The sequence below is a fragment of the Geotrypetes seraphini genome, chromosome 6 (assembly GCF_902459505.1).
Source record: "Geotrypetes seraphini chromosome 6, aGeoSer1.1, whole genome shotgun sequence".
NCBI classification, from domain to species: Eukaryota; Metazoa; Chordata; class Amphibia; order Gymnophiona; family Dermophiidae; genus Geotrypetes; species Geotrypetes seraphini.
In genome coordinates this window covers 16,790,129-16,810,829 of record NC_047089.1, presented here as the reverse complement: position 1 = coordinate 16,810,829, position 20,701 = coordinate 16,790,129, and the positions used below count along the sequence as shown (strand labels likewise).

At 44.1% G+C, this 20,701-nt stretch overlaps 1 protein-coding gene across 1 annotated transcript in view; it reads left to right on the top strand.

The window, feature by feature from the left end:
• The window catches only part of GAB2 (GRB2 associated binding protein 2), a 193,818-nt gene that overhangs the window by 711 nt on the left and 172,406 nt on the right, over window positions 1-20,701 (top strand). The gene's annotated exons all lie outside the window — the stretch shown is intronic.

Here is a 20,701-nt window from a genome sequence, read left to right as displayed (position 1 = left end):
ACTGGGCTTGATGGACCTTCTGGTCTGTCCCAAGTGAGCCAAGTCTAGGACAATCGAGCCATTGTGACATCACTGCTGAGGTCGGCTCTGAGGCATTATGACGTCACAATCTCGGCTCTGGAATGTTGCGACTCTTTGGGTCTCTGCCAGGTTCTCGGGACCCGCGTTGGCCTCTTTCGCTCTGTCCCAGCGGATCAGGGCAGGGCTGGGTCAAAACAAGGATCCCGCCGACCCCCAAAGGCCAGGCAAAGAAGCCGCTGTCGCCGGTTCATCTGCCCAGGTCCCTTCGGGGATCGGCCCAGATTACTGGCTTTTAAGAAACACGTGAAGGTCAGCAAACGCCTCCAGCTCTGCAGATGAAAGCTAAACCCTGCCCTGGTCTTGCCTAAGTTTAACTAAAACGGTGACGGCTCGATTTGTGCTGAAAATTATCCGGCCGCAGTTTATTAAATATGAGGAAATAAACCGTTAGCTTATTCGGCAAAAAAAAAAAAAAGTTTCATCCAGGACTGAATCTTCACTCCGATTAGTGGTGTTTTTTTTGGGTTTTTTTTTGTTAAGTGGTTCAGAGATTTTATTCTGGCAAAGCAAATTTTCATTTTATTTAGATTAGTGTGGGGAAGTTAATTTCATAGGGTTTGAGACCGAGACTTTGTTGTTTGAGCTAAAGCTTTAAGGCAGGGGTGTCGATGAATATGCATGAGATCTATTAGCATACAATGAAAGCAGTGCATGCAAATAGATCTCATGCATATTGTGGGAGCCATTTACAAAGTATTGTACCGATTAGATGATATTTTATTTTTTTTCCTTAAATTTACAACTTTGATTGTGAGGGGGGAGGGTAAATTTATTGTTACATATTGTATAAGGTATTGATTATATGATAAGAGAGGGTGGGAAGGGTGGGAGATAGAGCATATTATTTGTACCATTGATGATTATTAAGTGTTATATTTATTGTTAATTTGTTTGGATATATTGTTACACTTATTGTAAATTTGAAAATGAATAAAGAATTAAAGAAAAAAAAGATCTCATGCATATTCATTGGGGAAATCCTGAAAACCCGACTGGATTGCGGCCCTCCAGGAGGGACTTTGACACCTCTGCTTTAAGGGATTATATTTTTGTAATTAGCCCCTACCACGAAATTTGTATTGACGGGTCTACAGTGCCTTGTTTAAGTTCGGTGGTTTAGAGCAGTGGTCCCCAAGCCTGTCCTGCAGGACCACCAGGCAAATCGGGTTTTCAGGCTAGCCCTAATGAATATGCATGAAGCAGATTTGCATGCCTGTCACTTCCATTATATGCAAATCTCTCTCATGCATATTCATTAGGGCTAGCCTGAAAACCCGATTGGCCTGGTGGTCCTCCAGGACAGGGTTGGGGACCACTGGTTTAGAGCAGGGCTTCTCCACTCAGTCCTGGAGAATCCCTTTGCCCGTCAGGTTTTCAGGATATCCACAATAAATATGCATAAACTTGATATGCGTACACTTCCTCCATTATATGCAAATTTCTTTCATGCATATTCATTGTGGATATCTTGAAAACTTGACCGGCAAAGGGATTCTCCAGGACTGAGTGGAGAAGCACTGCTCTAAACTAGAGAGTTGCATGGGGACAGAAATCCCACCCGTCCCCGCCAGGATCCTCTCCGTCCCCACCCGGATCCTCTCCGTCCCCACCCGTCCCCGCCAGGATCCTCTCCGTCCCCACCCATCCCCGCAAGGAATTTCCTCCATCCCCGCCTGTCCCCATAAAAAGCAGCAATTACTTCTGACAGGATCATCAATTCCACAGTTTCTTTTGCTGTTTTCTTTGTGGAATCTCTTTGGTGGAACCCTTTTTTTGTTTTCTGTTCAGGTAATTAACTTATAAACCCCCTCTTTTACTAAGGCTGACGTGTCCATTATATTATATGGACGAACCCTGCTTCCAAAGCCTTCCATCCCCGTGGGAGTCCCGTGGATTAGAGGGGGGTCCCCGTGGGAGTCCCGTGGGCTAGAGGAGGGTCCCCGTGGGAGTCCTGTGGGCTAGAGGGGGGTCCCCAAGGGAGTCCTGTGGGTTAGGGGGGATTCCCATGGGACTCCCGCAGGACCCACAGGATTCCCGCGATCCCCGTTCCCGTGCAGACCTCTACTCTAAACTACCAAACTTAAACAAGGCACTGTAGACCTGTCAATACAAATTTCTCGGCTAATTGCAAAATAATAATAACAACATATTGGAGATTAGAGAGCATCGGTGTTAACTGGACTGACCTTGTTTCTCTATAGAACAGTGCTTTTCAACTCAATCAGGTTTTCAGGATACCGTCAATAACTATGCATGAGATACATTTGCATAAGGTGAAGGTAGTGCATGCAACATGAGCTCATGAATATTCATTGTGAGTAACCTAAAAACCCCGGTGGCTGGGTGTGTCCCGAGGATTGGGCCAAGAGTACCTGCTATTAAAATAAAGAAATTAATAAAGGTTACATGAGACGCGACACCCAGGGATCACTGGGGATTCTGTCTGTCTAAAGCAGGAGTGGAATTGATAAACATGGACAGTATTGGTGGGAGAGGGGGGTTTCGTAACCCGAAATAGAGACCTTTTTTGTTATGGATGCATGCTAGTCTTGTAGGAGCTTAGGTTGAAAGTTATATAAAACTAGTCTTTAAGCCCGTTACATTAATGGGTGCTAGAATATATGTCCGTCTGTCTTTCTTTCTGTCTCTCTCCCTCCCGCTGTCTTTCTTTCTGTCTGTCTCTCTTTCTGTCTCTCTCCTTGCCCCTGTGTCTTTCCTCCTTTCTTTCTGTCTCCCTCCCCACTTCCCTGTGCAGCAGCCGCAGCATTCCCTCCCCCTACATTTCCCTGTGCAGCAGCAGCATTTCTCCATCCCCCCCCGTCTCTTCCCGCGGTCTGGCCGGCTCCCTTGCCGGAGTTATTTTTAAGTTTAAAGGTGCCATGGCGGCTCCTCTAACGATCCCCGCCTGCATCAAAAGTCTTTTCCGACGCAGGTGCGGCTCGTGAGAGGAGCCGCGGCGGCACCTGTAAACTGGAAAATAACTCTGGCAAGGGAGCCGGCCAACTGGCAGTTCAATGAGAGCCACAGCTTCCTTAAACACATCCTCCTCCCACCCCCACTTCCCTTCCTTCCTGCTGTCTGGCCGGAACTTAAAAATACTCTACGGCAAGGCAGTAAGGGAGCAGGGAGCAGGCCTGACCGAACAACAGCACCTTGAGGACCGCGAGTGTGCTTACAGGAAAACAGAACCCTAAGCGCGCATGCGCACTCCTACCTGCCGGTGACCTATTGATCACGGAAAATGGAACACGCAAGTAGGAGTGCACATGCACGCTTAGGGTTTTATTATAGTAGATGTTATTTCTAACATGCCTTACCATCCAAGCACTTAAAGGCGTGCAACACAAGTGAGGAATAATGCAACAAACGAACAGGGGAACAATGTATAATACAAGTGAATGAAACTCTTGTAGGTATTGAGGGAAAATGGGGGAGGAAGGTGGCGTGGTGACTTAAGATTGACTGCCCTTCCAGCATCCCTGCTGAGTAAATACAGCATTCATTTTTCTCAAGTGTTTACAACCGCCATATTTCAGCACCACTTTTTCCCGATGGACACAGCATTTCTGCCCTCGGAGTGCTCAAATCAAATAACTGTTCTGGCTGAGAAAACCAGATGATCAGATCGGATGCCTACAATAAAGCTTCAAGCAGTGGACTCGCTACACAGTGGACACATGCATGAAACAGAGGAATTGTGTCAGGTTTCCTTAAGAACACAATAGCCTTACTGGGTCTACCAATGGTCCATCAAGCCCAAAAGCCCATTCTCATGGAGGCCAATCCAGGTCACTAGTACATGGCCAAAACCCAAGAAGTAGCAACATTCCAGCATCTCAAAGACTAGCAAGATTCCGGAACCCCAATGAGAGCAACATTCCAGAGCTGAGATTATGATGTCATAATGACTCAGAGCCAACCTCAGCAGTGATGTTACAATGGCTTGATTGTCCTATACTTGGCTCACGTAACAACATAAAAATAGCCTTACTGGGTCAGACCAATGGTCCATCAAACCCAGTAGGCCGTTCTCACGGTGGCCAATCCAGGTCCCTAGTACATGGCCAAAACCCAAGAAGTAGCAACATTCCAGCAACTCAAAGAATATCAAGATTCCGGAACCCCAATGAGAACAACATTCCAGAGCTGAGATTGTGATGTCATAACGCCTCATTCCACAGTGCCTCAGAGCCAACCTCAGCAGTGATGTTACAATGGCTTGATTGTCCTATACTTGGCACACATAAGAGCATAAGAACAGCCATACTGGGTCAGACCAGTGGTCCATCAAGCCCAGTAGCCCATTCTCGTGGTGGCCAATCCAGGTCACTAATACCTGGCCAAAACCCAAAGAGTAGCAACATTCCAACATCTCAAAGAATAGCAAGATTCCGGAACCCCAATGAGAGCAACATTCCAGAGCTGAGATTATGATGTCATAATGACTCAGAGCCAACCTCAGCAGTGATGTTACAATGGCTTGATTGTCCTATACTTGGCTCACGTAACAACATAAAAATAGCCTTACTGGGTCAGACCAATGGTCCATCAAACCCAGTAGGCCGTTCTCACGGTGGCCAATCCAGGTCCCTAGTACATGGCCAAAACCCAAGAAGTAGCAACATTCCAGCAACTCAAAGAATATCAAGATTCCGGAACCCCAATGAGAACAACATTCCAGAGCTGAGATTGTGATGTCATAACGCCTCATTCCACAGTGCCTCAGAGCCAACCTCAGCACTGATGTTACAATGGCTTAATTGTTCTATACTTGGCTCATGTAAGAACATAAGAATATCCTTACTGGGTCAGACCAGTGGTCCATCAAGCCCAGTAGCCCATTCTCACGGTGGCCAATCCAGGTCCCTAGTGCCTGGCCAAAACCCCAAGAGTAGCAACATTCCAGCATCTCAAAGAATATCAAGATCCCGGAACCCCAATGAGAGCAACATTCCAGAGCTGAGACTGTAATGTCATAATGCCTCGGAGCCAACCTCAGCAGTGATGTTACAATGGCTTGATTGTCCTATACTTGGCACACATAAGAGCATAAGAACAGCCATACTGGGTCAGACCAGTGGTCCATCAAGCCCAGTAGCCCATTCTCGTGGTGGCCAATCCAGGTCACTAATACCTGGCCAAAACCCAAAGAGTAGCAACATTCCAACATCTCAAAGAATATCAAGATCCCGGAACCCCAATGAGAGCAACATTCCAGAGCTGAGATTGTGATGTCATAATGCCTCAGAGCCAACCTCAGCAGTGATGTTACAATGGCTTGATTGTCCTATACTTGGCTCACATAACAACATAAAAATAGCCTTACTGGGTCAGACCAATGGTCCATCAAACCCAGTAGTCCGTTCTCACGGTGGCCAATCCAGGTCCCTAGTACATGGCCAAAACCAAAGAAGTAGCAACATTCCATGCTACTGATCCAGGGCAAGCTGTGGCTTCCCCCATGTCTTTCTCAATAACAGACTATGGACTTTTCCTCCATGAACTTGTCCAAACCTTTCTTAAAACCAGCTACACTATCCGCTCTTCCCACAACCTCTGGCAATGCGTTCCAGAGCTTAACTATTCTCCGAGTGAAAAAAAAAAAAATTCCTCCTATTGTTTTTAAAAGTATTTCCCTGTAACTTCATCGAGTGTCCCCTAGTCTTTGTAATTTTTGATGGCGTGAAAAATCGATCCACTTGTACCCGTTCTACTCCACTCAGGATTCTGTACCTAGACTTCAATTATTCCTTAACAACCCCCCCCCCTCCCCGATGAATCAATGATTGATAAGTTATTTTGCATTTTGAAATCTGTGTATGAGTTGCAACAGAATGACTAGCTCCAACACAAAATATTTCAACCCTTATTCCCAAAGATGGAATGTTTCAATACTTCAAGAATGTAAGTGGGAGACTGCGGGACGAGAACCATTTGTGGGCTGTGGTCTTGCGGTTGTGCTTCTCTGCTCTGGGATTTGATTTGATTTTTGGGGTGCTCTCTCCTGAATGAAGCGTCTTGTTGCAGGCTACGCTGCTATCCATTTTAATTGCTGTGTTAAGAACATAAGAACATAAGCAGTGCCTCTGCCGGGTCAGACCACAGGTCCATCCTGCCCAGCAGTCCGCTCCCGCGGCGGCCCAAACAGGTCAAGACCTGTCTGAATCATCAGAAGGGGCTCCCTTGCCACCTTGGTTTCCCATTTAAGTCCTGCCTTCCTATCGAAGTCCTAGCCCTCCGGTCTTGCACATGCACGACCTGGTTGGTTTATACTCATTACCTGGTTAACTTCCTATACTTGTGTTACATCCCAGCTCCTCCCTCAGTATCCCACGATCCCTTTAACCCTCAGAAATCCGTCCAATCCCTGTTTGAATCCCTGTACCGTACTCTGCCTGATCACTTCCTCCGGTAGCTCATTCCAAGTGTCCACGACCCTTTGTGTGAAAAAAAACTTCCTTGCATTTGTTTTGAACCTGTCTCCCTTCAGTTTCTCCGAATGCCCCCTCGTACTTGCTTTCCCCTTCAGTCTGAAGAATCTGTCCCTATCCACCCTCTCTATGCCCCTCATGATCTTGAAGGTCTCTATCATATCTCCCCTGAGCCTCCTTTTCTCTAGAGAGAAGAGCCCCAGCCTATCCAGCCTCTCGGCATATGAGCAGTGTTCCAGCCCTCTTACCAATTTCGTTGCTCTCCTTTGGACTCTCTCAAGTCCTGTGTTCAGGTTTCTGTTTGATATGTAAAATGCTATTTTGATCCCCGGAGAAACTTTCTAGATTACAGTAATCAAGGTGGGCCAGTGAAGGGAGTTGGGAGCTTTCCGAACTAGAGGTCTGCACGGGAACGGGGATCGCGGGTCCCACGGGGTTCCCGCGGGAATCCCCCCCTAACCCACGGGACTCCCACAGGGACCCCCTCTGGCCCACGGGACTCCCACAGGGATGGAAGGCTTTGGAAGCAGGGTTCATCCATATAATATAATGGACACGTCAGCCTTAGTAAAAGAGGGGGTTTATAAGTTAATTACCTGAACAGAAAACAAAAAAAGGGTTCCACCAAAGAGATTCCACAAGGAAAACAGCAGCGCAAACACAAAAGAAACTGTGGAATTGATGATCCTGTCAGAAGTAATTGCTGCTTTTTATGGGGACAGGCGGGGATGGAGGTAATTCCTTGCGGGGACGGGTGGGGACGGAGAGGATCCTGGCGGGGACGGGCGGGGATAGGTGGGATTTCTGTCCCCGTGCAACTCTCTATTCCGAACTGAGGTTGTGTTCTTTATTGCTGATGCTCTTCGCATTTGATGACGATGTGACCTCATGTGATCTAGCAAGGTCGTGTTCAGGTAGCTCTTCTGTTGGGCCAATAATAGACGTGACCTTAAACGTTGTTTTGACATCAAAGCACCTTGCCAGCGTTGAATAAGGCTGTTACAATATACTAAACTCATTGTACATCATGGTCTTTGTTGCTCTTTGCATTCACAGCTGTTTTGTTTTCTCATTAGCTCCATATATAATGAAAGACGGGTGCTTTCAAGAACTGTAGGAGCTTGCCAATTTTCTGTGTGTATTTTTAAAGTCTTTGGCCTCGTGTATTTTACCACATTGGTTGGAAGAAAGTCCACCCTCATTGTGGCATTGGAGGGCAGCATTTCATGCTCTTATGATTATGGAAGCTATTAAAAACAGTAAATTTGGGATGACCTGGGAACCTTATATACAGCAATTATCAGTCAGAGCAGGCAGTTTTTTACTGAACTCATTACATATGTAATCGGAAAGTGAAGCACTAATTATTAGTAATATTTGGGAAGGGGGGATGGGAAGGGAGGAGGGAGTGTCGGGAGGTACTTTATCGTGTTTGTATTGTGGTGATAATTGATTGTTGATTTATTTGAATCTATATATCTACAATGTATTAACTGAGTTGAGATGATATTCTTTGTAAGATTTTTGTTATGTATATTTATTTTTAAAACTTAATAAAAATTATTGAGCCTTAAAGTCTTTGACCTCTGCTACAGTAATCATTAGATAGGAAATTTTCTGCTACTGATGCAAGACTGCTACATTCTTTGAAAATTCAAACCAGTTTTCCAAGATGCTATACTTGTACCTATAAAAAGTGCTTTTATAACAACATGTGATAAAGTTTTTGTCATATCTGTTTGTGAAAGATGCCCTTTTTATATCATTTTACAGCATTCTTTTATTCCTTTTTTGATTTAAGCCTCCATTAGGACTTTGTTTGCTTTAATATGGGTGACGCGGTCTTTAGAGATTTTAAAAAAAAAAAAAAATCTGAGTACTGAATTGGCAGGACCTATGGAGGACACTACACCAGAAGGAAAGGAAGACAGCCGGGTGATAATCGCCCAAAAATCTTCATTGTGGAACCGGCCCAGCATGGCTGGGTTTTGGCACAAATGCCCGCTTCAAGGGTCACCCAAGCAGCTAAGGCAAGTGGTTCATAGACAACTCGGCGAAAGACAAAGGCGCGCGCCAAAGAAAATTACAGTTTTTAGGGGCTCCGACGGGGGTTTTGTTGGGGAGCCCCCCCAGTTTACTTAATAGAGATCACGCCAGCGTTGTGGGGGGTTTGGGGGGTTGTAACCCTCCACATTTTACTGTAAACTTCACTTTTTCCCTAAAAACAGGGAAAAAGTGAAGTTTTCAGTAAAATGTGGGGGGTTACAACCCCCCAAACCCCCCACAATGCGGCGCGATCTCTATTAAGTAAAGTGGGGGGTTTCCCCCCACGCCCCCCCCCCCGTCGGAGCCGTAAAAACAGTAATTTTGTGTGGCGCACGCTTCCGCGCTGCGCTCAATTGTCTGCGCGCGCCTTTGACCTGACACCAAGGCAAGTCTCTGCCCTTGGCATTTTAAGGAGCTTTTGCAGTTCTGAAATTGAAAGAGAAGCACGGTGCTTTGACATCTTTGCGATACCGATATCTTTGGAAGTTGTGTGACACCCCTCCCCGATGCAGGCATTTGTGTCAAAATGCAACTGTTAGGTCATTTCCACAATGATGACTTTTGGCGATATGACCTGGCGGTCCTCCCTCCCTGGTGGTCCTCTTCTGTTCTAGTGTCCTGTGTGTGAAGGTTTCTTCCCATTTGCTTCTTTTCCAGATACAGTGGTACCTCGGTTTACGAGCGCACCGGTTTGCGAGTGTTTTGCAAGACAAGCAAAACATTTGGTTAAATTTTAACTTGATATACAAGCAAGGTCTTGCAATACAAGCACATATAGCATACACGCGCCACGTCTTCACAACTGAGCCGATGATTCTTCTCTCTCTGACGCTGCGGGAGCATAGTGACTGTTCTAAATGAGCGAGGTCTTGAAATACAAGTATGTAGAATATTTTGTATTAAAGTTTTTGGGTTGTGGAACGAATCGTCTGAGTTTCCATTATTTCCTATGAGGAAATTTGCTTTGATATACGAGTGCTTTGGATTACAAGCATGCTTCTGGAACGAATTATGCTCGCAAACCACGGTTTTACTGTAGTTTGTTATCTACCTAAATTAGATGTTAATTTGGGGAACAGCACTACCTGTTTATAACGGTTCATAGTCAAATGCGCGCAGACAAATGTGTGAAGACATCTTTTGAGTGCAAGATAACTGAGCGCAAAGGGTTCATAGTCAAATGCGCGTGCAAGACAATATATCACAAGGCAAGTGCGCAAGACAAGAGGCTAGGTAACCATAGTGATTAAAAATGCATTTTTATTTTTCCAGAGCAAGTTTACTTACAAGATTATGCAGGCAATGCAGTAAGTTACAATTTAGGAATCTTTAAACAAGGGAAATATACCACAAGGTAAAATATTGTTAGAGAAGCAGAATGATTTACTTAAGCTGGATTAAACGTAGCTCACTATGACGAAGGCCCAGGAGGTCTGTTTGCAGAGGGTGGCTGGAGGAGGTGATGTCATTGCTGGAAGAAGAGCTCTTCAATTGTACAATAGCTGGAAGCACATGGAGTCTTGGATATAGAGGAGAGGTTCCGGCAAGGTGTGTTGCAAATGTCCAATGGCATTCCATAGAGAAAGGGCTCCTTGTACAAAGCCACGCTTGGGCCTTAACGTGCGGAATAGCGCGTGCTAAATTGCCCGACGCGCTAGCCACTACCGCCTCCTTTTGAGCTGGTGGTAGATTTTTGGCTAGCGCGTGCTATAGCGCGTGCTAATCCGGGGTGTGCGCTAAAACGCTTAGCGCACCTTTGTAAAAGGAGCCCAAAGAGTTTAGGTGAATCCCAAAAATGATAGGAGGCTTGCGCCAGAAGACGTATGAGGAGAGACTGGAAGCCTTGAATATGTATACCCTAGAGGAAAGGAGAGACAGGGGAGATATGATTCAGACGATCAAATATTTGAAGGGTATTAACGTAGAGCATAATCTTTTCCAGAGAAAGAAAAATGGTAAAACCAGAGGACCAGGGTGGTAGATTCAAAGGCAATGTTAAGAAATTCTACTTTACGGAGAGGGTGGTGGATGCCTGGAATGCGCTCCCGAGAGAGGTGGTGGAGAGGAAAACGGTGACTGAGTTCAAAGAAGCGTGGGATGAACACAAAGGATCTAGAATCAGAAAATAAGATTAAATATTGAACTAAGGCCAGTACTGGGCAGACTTGCACAGTCTGTATATGGCCGTTTGGGGAGGATGGGCTGGAGAGGGCTTCAATGGCTGGGAGGGTGTAGATGGGCTGGAGTAGGTTTGACAAAGATTTTGGAAGTTGGAATCCAAGCACAGTACCGGGTAGAGCTTTGGATTCTTGCCCAGAAATAGCTAAGAAGAAAAAATTAAAAAAATTTAAATTGAATCAGGTTGGGCAGACTGGATGGACCATTCGGGTTTTTATCTGCCATCATCTACTATGTTACCCCTTTTTATGGACCCTAGGAGCTTCAAGTCAGGTCTAATCACAAGTCAGGAATTCAGTTCAAACTTGTTTCTGTTCTGGCTGGATGATGTCATCTGATTTGGCTGTTCATTTGATTACTAGCAGGGCAGAGTCTTGATTGGATTTTAATAGATTCATTGTCTGGAACTGTCCAGTGGCGTTTGTCTTATCCCGACCTCTGATTGCTAAGTCCTGATAAGGTTTAAAGAAAGTCATTGTCTTGGAGTTTCAGGTAGCCAAGGTCTCTTTTGTTCATGTAGACTGGGGGTAGTTAATACTTCTGCTTCAATGATTGTTCTGCATGTCTCGGATAGATTGTGAGCCCACTGGGCCAGACAGGGAAAATGCTTGAGTACTTGATTGTAAAAACCGCTTAGATAACCTTGATAGGCGGTATATAAAATCCTAATTAACTTGAACTAATGGTCTGAGGAGATATTCCTGTAACACCCTGCCATCCTTTGTTGTCCACTGGATGGGTACTTAACCTCTCCTGGTTTCAGGCTTACAATAGTATGAAGACAGAGTGCTGGAGCCTTTCAGAGTTAAGTTATTGTTTTCTTGTTTTTCTTTTTTTTAAATCTTGATTGATTTTCAAACTTTCTCAGTGCAATACAATTAATTGAACATAAAATACTGCATAAAACGCACTGTTAACTACACAAGTAATACATAAAACAATCATTTTCTCCCACCCTCCTCCCATTTATTAATACAATATGACATATGCGATTACAGTATTATAATTAATTTTAATCCTCAAAATACATTTATAATTTTCTTAGATTTAGATGCCCCATAAATTAATCATATCATGCTACAGCTGTACCGCCTTTTGCCCCTGGATTTCGAAGAAGCTTTTCCAAAACCCGGACAAAGGAGGCCATGTCCAGGAAAATCCGGAAGTCTGGTAACCCTATGCAGGAAGCCACTTGAATATTTCCAGGGCTATTTATTGCCGTAAGTTCTCAATTGGATTCAAGTCTGACTGGGTTCGCCAGTTGGAGGTAGCAATCTTCTTGGATTTCTTCCAGTCAACAACAGTTTTTGCTTGGTGGCTTTGGGGCATTTCATCATCCTGGAATATGTAATCACCTGGAAAAAGTTTCTCTGCTGGTAGAAATCAAGCAGTTCCGCAGAATCTAAATGCATTCCTTGGTATTTATTGTGCTGTTGACAATTTGTAGATGTGCAACATCTCTTGTTGTCGTGTAGCCCCAAGCCAAGATCTTCCAACTGAAAAGCATATTCAAATATTCTGGCTTCCGCTCTTCACTTGGAAATCACCTTACATTTGTGCAGTGACATAGCAAGGGGGGATAGAAGGGGTGGTCCAGCCCAGGTGCTGAATTCAAGAGGGCACAAGTAACAGTCCTCCTTTCTGCCCCCCGCTCCTTCCCCCCACACATACTGACGCCCGTGCATGCCGCTCCCCTTCCCCCGTACCTCCCTCAACAACCCTCAACCTGCGGGCGCGCCCTCATCGGCTCTTCCTCTGACATCACTTCCTGGACCCACGTCTAGGAAGTGACATCGGAGGCAGAGCCAACGCTGGCGCGACTGCAGCTTGGGGGTTTCTCACTCCAGGAATGTCACAGAGGTATGGGGCAAGGGAAGCGGTGCGTGTGCAACAGGAGGGGGTGAGGAAGGAGCATGTTGAGGCGGGAGGGACCCTACCACCCTCGCTACGCCACTGCATTTGTGCAAGCCTACCCTCCAAAGAGGCAGAAAGTACTTTTTCCCACATTTTGCAAGTCCATTTTGGGCCTCTCATTGCTCATTTGATGCCGTAGTTCTCTGTGCTTCTGTCAACAACAGCTTCTCTGCTTTGCATCCTCTCCATCCACATCCCCAGGCATCTTCTACCTTTTGTAGATGAAGAGAAACTGCCACTCCATAGTGTCAAACCACTGCCCAGGTAGCTGAGGTGAGGTGAGCTTGTGGTCCTCATTATGCAACTGTGATTGGCCGAAGTAGGAGCCACTCATGCTTAACTTTACTAAAGTCCGTTCTCGTTTATGTGCGGTTGTGTGGTTCCCGGAAAAGTCTGCAAACCGCAAAATCACGAATGATGAAATGCCACGCCCAAGGGAAAATAGAGGTTGGGTTCCAGCAGTACGTTTTGTGCCTCCAAACCCACATATAGGGCTCCTTTTTACAAAGGTGTGCTGGCGGTTTTAGTGCACGCTTAGCGCGCGCTAAAATGCCGCACGCACTAGCCGCCGCCTCCTTTTAAGCAGGCAATTTTTTGGCTAGCGCGCGCTAATCTTATGCGCGCGCTAAAAATGCTAGCACACCTTCGTAAAAGGAGCCCTTAGTGAATAATGGACCCTATAGGAAAAAATAGGGTTGGGTTCCTGCACGGGACAGCATTTGACAAAAAATCCATAGTAGAACGTTTATTTATTTAATTCATTTTTTCTACCCCGTTTTCCCCACAGAGCTCAGAACGGGTTACAGATAAACACACATAATATACAGTTAACAGGTTACAATTTGACATAGGAGGGTCTTTTACTAAGGCGTTCTAGCCGATTTAGCGCGCGCCACATGCAAACGCGCCTATTCTATTCTATGTACGCGTTGCCATGTAGCGTGCGCTAAATCGGCTAGCGCGCCTTAGTAAAAGACCCCCCCCCCATAGTTACGGTACAAGTTTGCGATACAAGGTTGTGTCCTAACGTGATGCAGATGTTTGGAACTCGCTCTCTTGTGTCTAACTTGCGCTCGTGATGCGTGTTGGCTGTTTCTAGAAGCAAAGCCAAAACCGGAAAGGAAACAAAGTTTTTTTTTGTTTTGTTTTTTTTTTTCTACGGCCGGAGGTCTGTGAATACGCAAACGCATGGCGCAAATAGCGGTCAAAATGCATACCACTGTGCATAAGTGAAATCGGGCATGCGAGAATAACGAGAACGGACTGTGCTCGCTAAGCAGTGAAAGATATGAAGTATTTCTTTTTCTTTAAATATCTTTATTCATTTTTAAATTAAAATCAGTGCAAACAGAAATTCATACAAATGACATGAAAAGCAACACTATCATCTTTCAATAATATTCATGAAAAACATTTTCACCCCCTCCCCCCAATCTCAATGTAATAAGTACGCCATACAGTATTATGTCCATATATAAAATTCAAAAAAACCAATCCCAATATACAACTCCCCCCCCTCCCTGGATGCGCAACTGATAACCCGAAATAAGGGAATAATGAACTATTCAAGTAGAATCAATGAAATTAGTCAATGGGCCCCAAATATGAAGCATTTCCAACATGCAAAATGAGTTGCATTTGAAAGAGGAGTGTAAACTGAAATAGATATGGCGCCCCAAAATTCTGTACCCCCAAAAAAGTGCCATTCTATAAGCCATGCTTAAAGTTAGGTGTGGTTTGCATCTGAGAACAAGGACAAAAAAAACCCAAAATCTAACTGATCTGCAGTAGAAATTCAGCGAATCAAGAACAAAGAAAGGAACAAATAGACCACTTTATACAAAATATGGGACCCAACACGGTCTGTGTTTCGAACACATCTTCTTTGGGGGTCCCATAAAATGGTGATAACAAAAGACACGCAACAAACATGCCTGATGCGTGTCCTTTGTTACCACCATTTTATGGGACCCCTGAAGAAGACGTGTTGTTCGAAATACAGACCGTGTTGGGTCCCGTATTTTGTATAAAGTAATCTATTTGTACGCAACAATCTGTTTGTTTAAAATAAACTTTGCCTGCATCTTATACATCTAATCTAATCTTCTGTTTCTGCGTCGCTCATACCTAGGCAGGCTCAAGGCGACTTATAGAGAGGGGCGAGGAAGGCGAAAGGGGGCAGGGAGGGAGAAGAGAAGAAGGTAGGTAGGATGGGAAGGAGAAGGGAGAGAGGGTGGAGGGGGGAAGAAGAGGATACAGGAGATTAAGTGTCGAATAGATGAGTTTTCAGTTTCTTCCGGAATAGGGCGTGGTTAGGTTCTGTTCTGGTTGTTTCTGTAAGGTTATGTAGCGGTATATAAGAAATAAATTACATTACATTACATTATTCCAAGTTTTTACTCCTAGAAAGGTAAGCATGGAGTGGAATACACGTTTGTATTGAAGATTTTTTTTGTCTTCAGTAGAGAATGACACGGGGGAAAAATCTGTCCCCGTCACTGCACCATCACCGGACCACCATCCCCTTCACCGCCCCGTCACCGCCATCACCGTTACCGCTCCGTCCCTGCTGTCCCCTTCACCGCCCTGTCCCCGCCGTCCCCTTCACTTATTTTCTAGATTTTGGGGTAATTACTTTTCTTCATTGTTCTGTTTATGATATAAGTTAATCTTTTGTAAACCGCATAGATCCTTCTATAAGTCAATGCTATTTTTATGTTATGCAGTAGTTCTGCTTGACACCTGACCAGAGGAACATCCTGAATGGAGAATGATGCATGATCATTCTAAATCAACCAATCCACAGGCAGGTTTTTCAGCAACGAATCAGATCGTTGATAGGATATTTAAAATTCCTGCTGCCTGATCGCTTAAACCGTAGGCTGTTGTTAAGAGGATTGAATGATCAGGGGCTTGAAAAATAATTCCTCTGTTATGTGATATTAATACCTAAACTTGTTTAATTACTAAAGCAAATATCTTATATACTAAAGGTGCTAATTAACAGACATGCTTCTTGTATGCTGGTTGACCTCACCACTAAGGCAGATAATTAAATTCTCAAAGATGCTTATTATCCATGTAGCTACATATGCTTTGATCGCTTGCATAACCAGTAGAACAGTAAAAAAAAAAAAAAAATAATAATCCTTCAGCAACTGTGTCCTATATAATCAGCAAAAAGCAGCAACTATGATGTACTTTTAAAGTGCCAGTGAGTCAGTGATGGACTCATAGTGTGGTTCAGAAATTTATTTAATGTACTCCCTGGAGAAGAGGAGACTTAGAGGGGACATGATAGAAACCTTCAAAATCCTAAAGGGCATTGAGAAGGTGAATAAGGACAGATTCTTCAAACTGTGGGGAGCCACAAGCACTAGAGGTCACTCGGAGAAATTGAAAGGGGACAGGTTTAGAACAAATGCTAGGAAGTTCTTTTTTACCCAGAGGGTGGTGGACACATGGAACGCGCTTCCGGAGGATGTGATAGGCCAGAGCACTTTACAGGGATTCAAGGAAGGTTTGGATAGGTTCCTGGAGGATAAGGGGATTGAGGGGTACAGATAGAACTAGAGGTAGGTCATAGAAGGGGTCAGAAACCACATCACAGGTCATAGACCTGATGGGCCACCGCGGGAGCGGACCGCTGGGCGAGATGGACCTCTGGTCTGACCCAGTGGAGGCAACTTCTTATGTTCTTATGTACCCAGAGGTTCAGCACAAATAAAAAAAAAGACTCAACGTGGAGCTGTGTTTCGGCAGTGAATGTCTGCTTCAAGAGTCAATTGTTTTTCGTTTGGAAAAAAAATCTTCTCCAAGTCAACTTTACAAAAGCTGGAAATGAGCGGGCTGTGCTTCAGGTGTCCCTGCATCACTAACCTGCGCTTACCTCCACGCCGTCAATGTCAACGTATCATGCAGCGGTCCGTTACATGTGGATCCGCCTAGGGCGCCAGAGCTGCCAATCCAACATTTGAACATAAGCATTAATATAGCACAGACGCCTGAAAAATGGATCTTAAGAGTTATCACGTATATAGCGTTGAAAGACGTATGCAGCGCTGTACATTGTGACATTTAGAGACGGTTCCTGCTTGGGAGAGCTTACAATTAGAGAATGACACGGTGACAAAATTCATCACCGTTCCCGTCCCCGCGGATAACCGCGGGAAACCATCTTCATGTCATTCTTTAAGGAGAGAGGGAAGAATCAGAGTATAATTGGGCACAACCACTGCCCCGCAAGCTTTGCTTTGAAGAATGCTGGTGTAGAAGGACTGAGGTTGAAACAGACACTACAGAATGACAGTCTCTGATATCCAGAGCAGATATTGTGATGTCATAATGCCTCATTCCACCAGTGCCTAAGAACCAATCACATCAGTGATGTCACAATGGCTTCATTATCCTTGGCTCACATAAGAATCAGAGTATGAATGGCCACAACCACTGACCCACAAGCTTTGCTTTGAAGAATGCTGGCATAGAAGGACCGAGGTTGAAACAGACACTACAGAATGACAGTCTCTGGTATCCAGAGCAGATACTGTGATGTCATAATGCCTCATTCCACCAGTGCCCAAGAACCAATCACATCAGTGATGTCACAATGGCTTCATTATCCTTGGCTCCCATAAGAATCGGAGTATGAATGGCCACAACCACTGACCCGCAAGCTTTGCTCTGAAGAATGCTGGTGTAGAAGGACCGAGGTTGAGATAGACACTAAAGAATGACAGTCTCTGGTATCCAGAGCAGATATTGTGATGTCATAATGCCTCATTCCACCAGTGCCTAAGAGCCAATCACATCAGTGATGTCACAATGGCTTCATTATCCTTGGCTCCCATAAGAATCAGAGTATGAATGGCCACAATCACTGACCCGCAAGCTTTACTTTGAAGAATGCTGGTGTAGAAGGATAGAGGATGAAATAGACACTAGAAAATGACATGGGATTATTTCCTGCGGTTATCCGCGGTGACGGGAACGGTGATGAATTTTGTCACCGTGTCATTCTCTACTTCAGATCATCTGTTATTTTTTTGTCCACTGATATTTAGTTTCTGGAAGTCAATTTGGGGACAAATAAATCTTGTTCTAGAATCAGATATTCCCTTAACATATGAAGCCATAATTTGTGGTACTATGTTACACATTAAACCTCCCCTTGATAAATATAAAAGCCGTCTTTTCCTGATTTTGACCGGAATAGCCGTTCAATTGATCACGAAAAATTGGAAAAGCCACGATAGGTTAAACTACACATTTTGGTGGACGAACGTATGTATCTCATACAAATACGAAAGAATGAATGCAGAATGTTTGGGGTCTAGTTTTTCATTTAACAAGTCCATTGACTTCTTTCTTTCTTTTTTCTCTTTTCTCCTTTTTGTGTTATCTACCCAAAGTGCTCCCCGCTAAATGTTTTCTTTCTCTCTTTAAAGATTGGAATTCATCCCCTTCACCTTCATTACCAGTTATGTATTAGAATGGATAGAATTTGACTATAATTGTGTAAAAGAGTTTTGTTCTCCCCCCCCCCATTTTTAAAATGTTATACGCTTTGAAGTTTTTTATATTGCGTACATAACAAAAATTTAATAAACTTGAAACTTGAACTTGACTTTATTTGCTGCCTCGCATTAATGGGGGGGAGGAAGGAACTGTATTTGGGAAATTGATATTAATTTAATTTTTTATAACAATATAATCACTAAAAATGTCTTATTAATTATAATTGAGAGAAGGGTGGACAGGTGAAAATATGGTACTTTATAATAATCGTATTAAGTAGTGTAATCCTTGTAATATTTTTTGTGTTCAATTAAATGTATTACACTGTTTTAGTTTGTAAAACAATAAAAAATAATTTTTTTAAAAAAAAATAATCTAGCCCTTAATGTGTAAATGCTTTTTCTACAGTAACTGCACGGCAATTAATAGAATAAGGCAACTGTCCCTGCTTTCACTTTATAACCACATAACATACATTTAGAAGAGAAGAACTAATACATATATGCACACTCCATTAATAATTAATTAATCAACCTTACTTTTTCATAAATATTCTAAATATATTGACTCGACCACCCTCTGACTTATAACAAACAGCTATTTCAACAGACAACCCAGGCAAATGCCCTGGTTGCCCCGAAAACCTGGATAATCAGTTCCACATTGTCCAGTGTTTTATTTGCCAAACTGGTGCTTCATGGATTAAACTCCCGCTTTCATGATAAGATCTTGTTCTCTCTGGAATAACAACTGACAGACTGTTCAAGCCAGCCCAACACAATCTTGCGTTTCGCCACACAGGCGCAGACCGCTCGCTGGGTACACTACTGCAGTCCTTTACCCGTTCCATTTTACCTCCTACATCCAATGGTTAAATGCGTTAATTTCTGTGGCTAGCACGCTTTACGCTCCGTCTCCTGTTTAGTTTCCGTTAAATGCAGGGTGTTTTATGGGGTGAATCTTTAACACCTCATTTAAATGGCGGGGAAGATGCCATTTCTACTAGCCAAGTTTTGGACTAGTGCAGGACCCTCTTGAGTAAATCTGTGTTCTCATTCAAACAGAAAAGGCCTACAGGGGGTGGGGTTGAACCAAGATTCTGCGTGAGATTGCTTATAATTCGTGTAAGTGCATAAAATGTAAGAAAAAAAAAAAGAAAACAGCTTGATGTTCGTCTGTGAGATGAAAAGCAGACATCAACTCGAAGCTGGAGCCACACAGTCATGAAAATTGTGAAGGGAGCCAATTTCTGCGCTGCCAGAGTCAGCGTGGTGAGTCTGCCTTCCCCTTAGCAGCTGGAGGTTTATTGGGTTAGGGAGGAACCGTTTACTTAGACCCTCTCTGTTTTTCCAAATGAAGCGAGATGCTAGAAGATGTGGCTGTCTTGGCTTTTGCCATGTTCTGTGACGTGAAAGAACCCTAGGCCTTGTATTTCTGTCATCCTGGTTGCTCGTTGTAATAGTTAAGAACATGAGTACATAACAATAGCTTTACTGGGTCTGGCATTGGACACACACGACCTGATGGGAGCCAGTCAATATGGCTTCAGGGAAGGGAAATCATGTTTGACGAATTGACTTCAATTTTTTGAAACCGTGAACAAACAAATTGATAGTGGAGAACCGGTGGACATAATATACTTGGACTTCCAAAAAGCGTTCGACCAAGTTCCACATGAAAGACTTCTCAAGAAACTACAAAGCCATGGAATAGAGGGAGATATGCTAAGATGGGTAGGCAAATGGCTGGAGAACAGAAAGCAGAGAGTGAGTATAAATGGGAAGTTCTCAGACTGGGAGAAAGTGACTAGCGGTGTGTCCCAGGTCTCGGTACTTGGGCCCATAATGCCGCTTTATAGGGCAATGGTCAGACCACACTTGGAATACTGTGTCCAACATTGGTCTCCCAACCTAAAGAAGGATATAAAACTGCTGGAGAGAGTGCAGAGACGAGCAACGAAGCTAATAAAAGGTATGGAGAACTTGGAATACAAGGAACGACTTATGAGACTGGGATTGTTCTCTCTTGAGAAAAGGAGACTGCGAGGGGATATGATCGAGACTTTCAAAATACTGAAAGGCATTGACAAAATAGAGCAGGGAAAAAAATTATTTACAATGTCCAACATGACACGGACAAGAGGACGTGGAGTGAAGCTAAGGGGGGACAAATCCAGGACAAATGTCAGGAAGTTCTGCTTCAAGCAGTGAGTGGTGGACACCTGGAATGCTCTCCCAGAGGAGGTTATTGCGGAATCCACCATTCTAGGATTCAAAAGCAAATTAGATGCACATCTCCTTAAGAGAGGCATAGAGGAATATGGGTGACTAAAACTACATCAGGTGTACACCTGACTGGGCCTCCACGTGTGCGGATCATTGGACTCGATGGACCATAGGTCTGATCCAGAGATGGCAGTTCTTATGTTCTTATATCAATGGTCCATCAAGCCCAGTACCCTGTTCTCACGGTGGCCAATCCAGGTCCCTAGTACCTGGCCAAAACCCAGAGTAGCAACATTTCATTTTCTCACA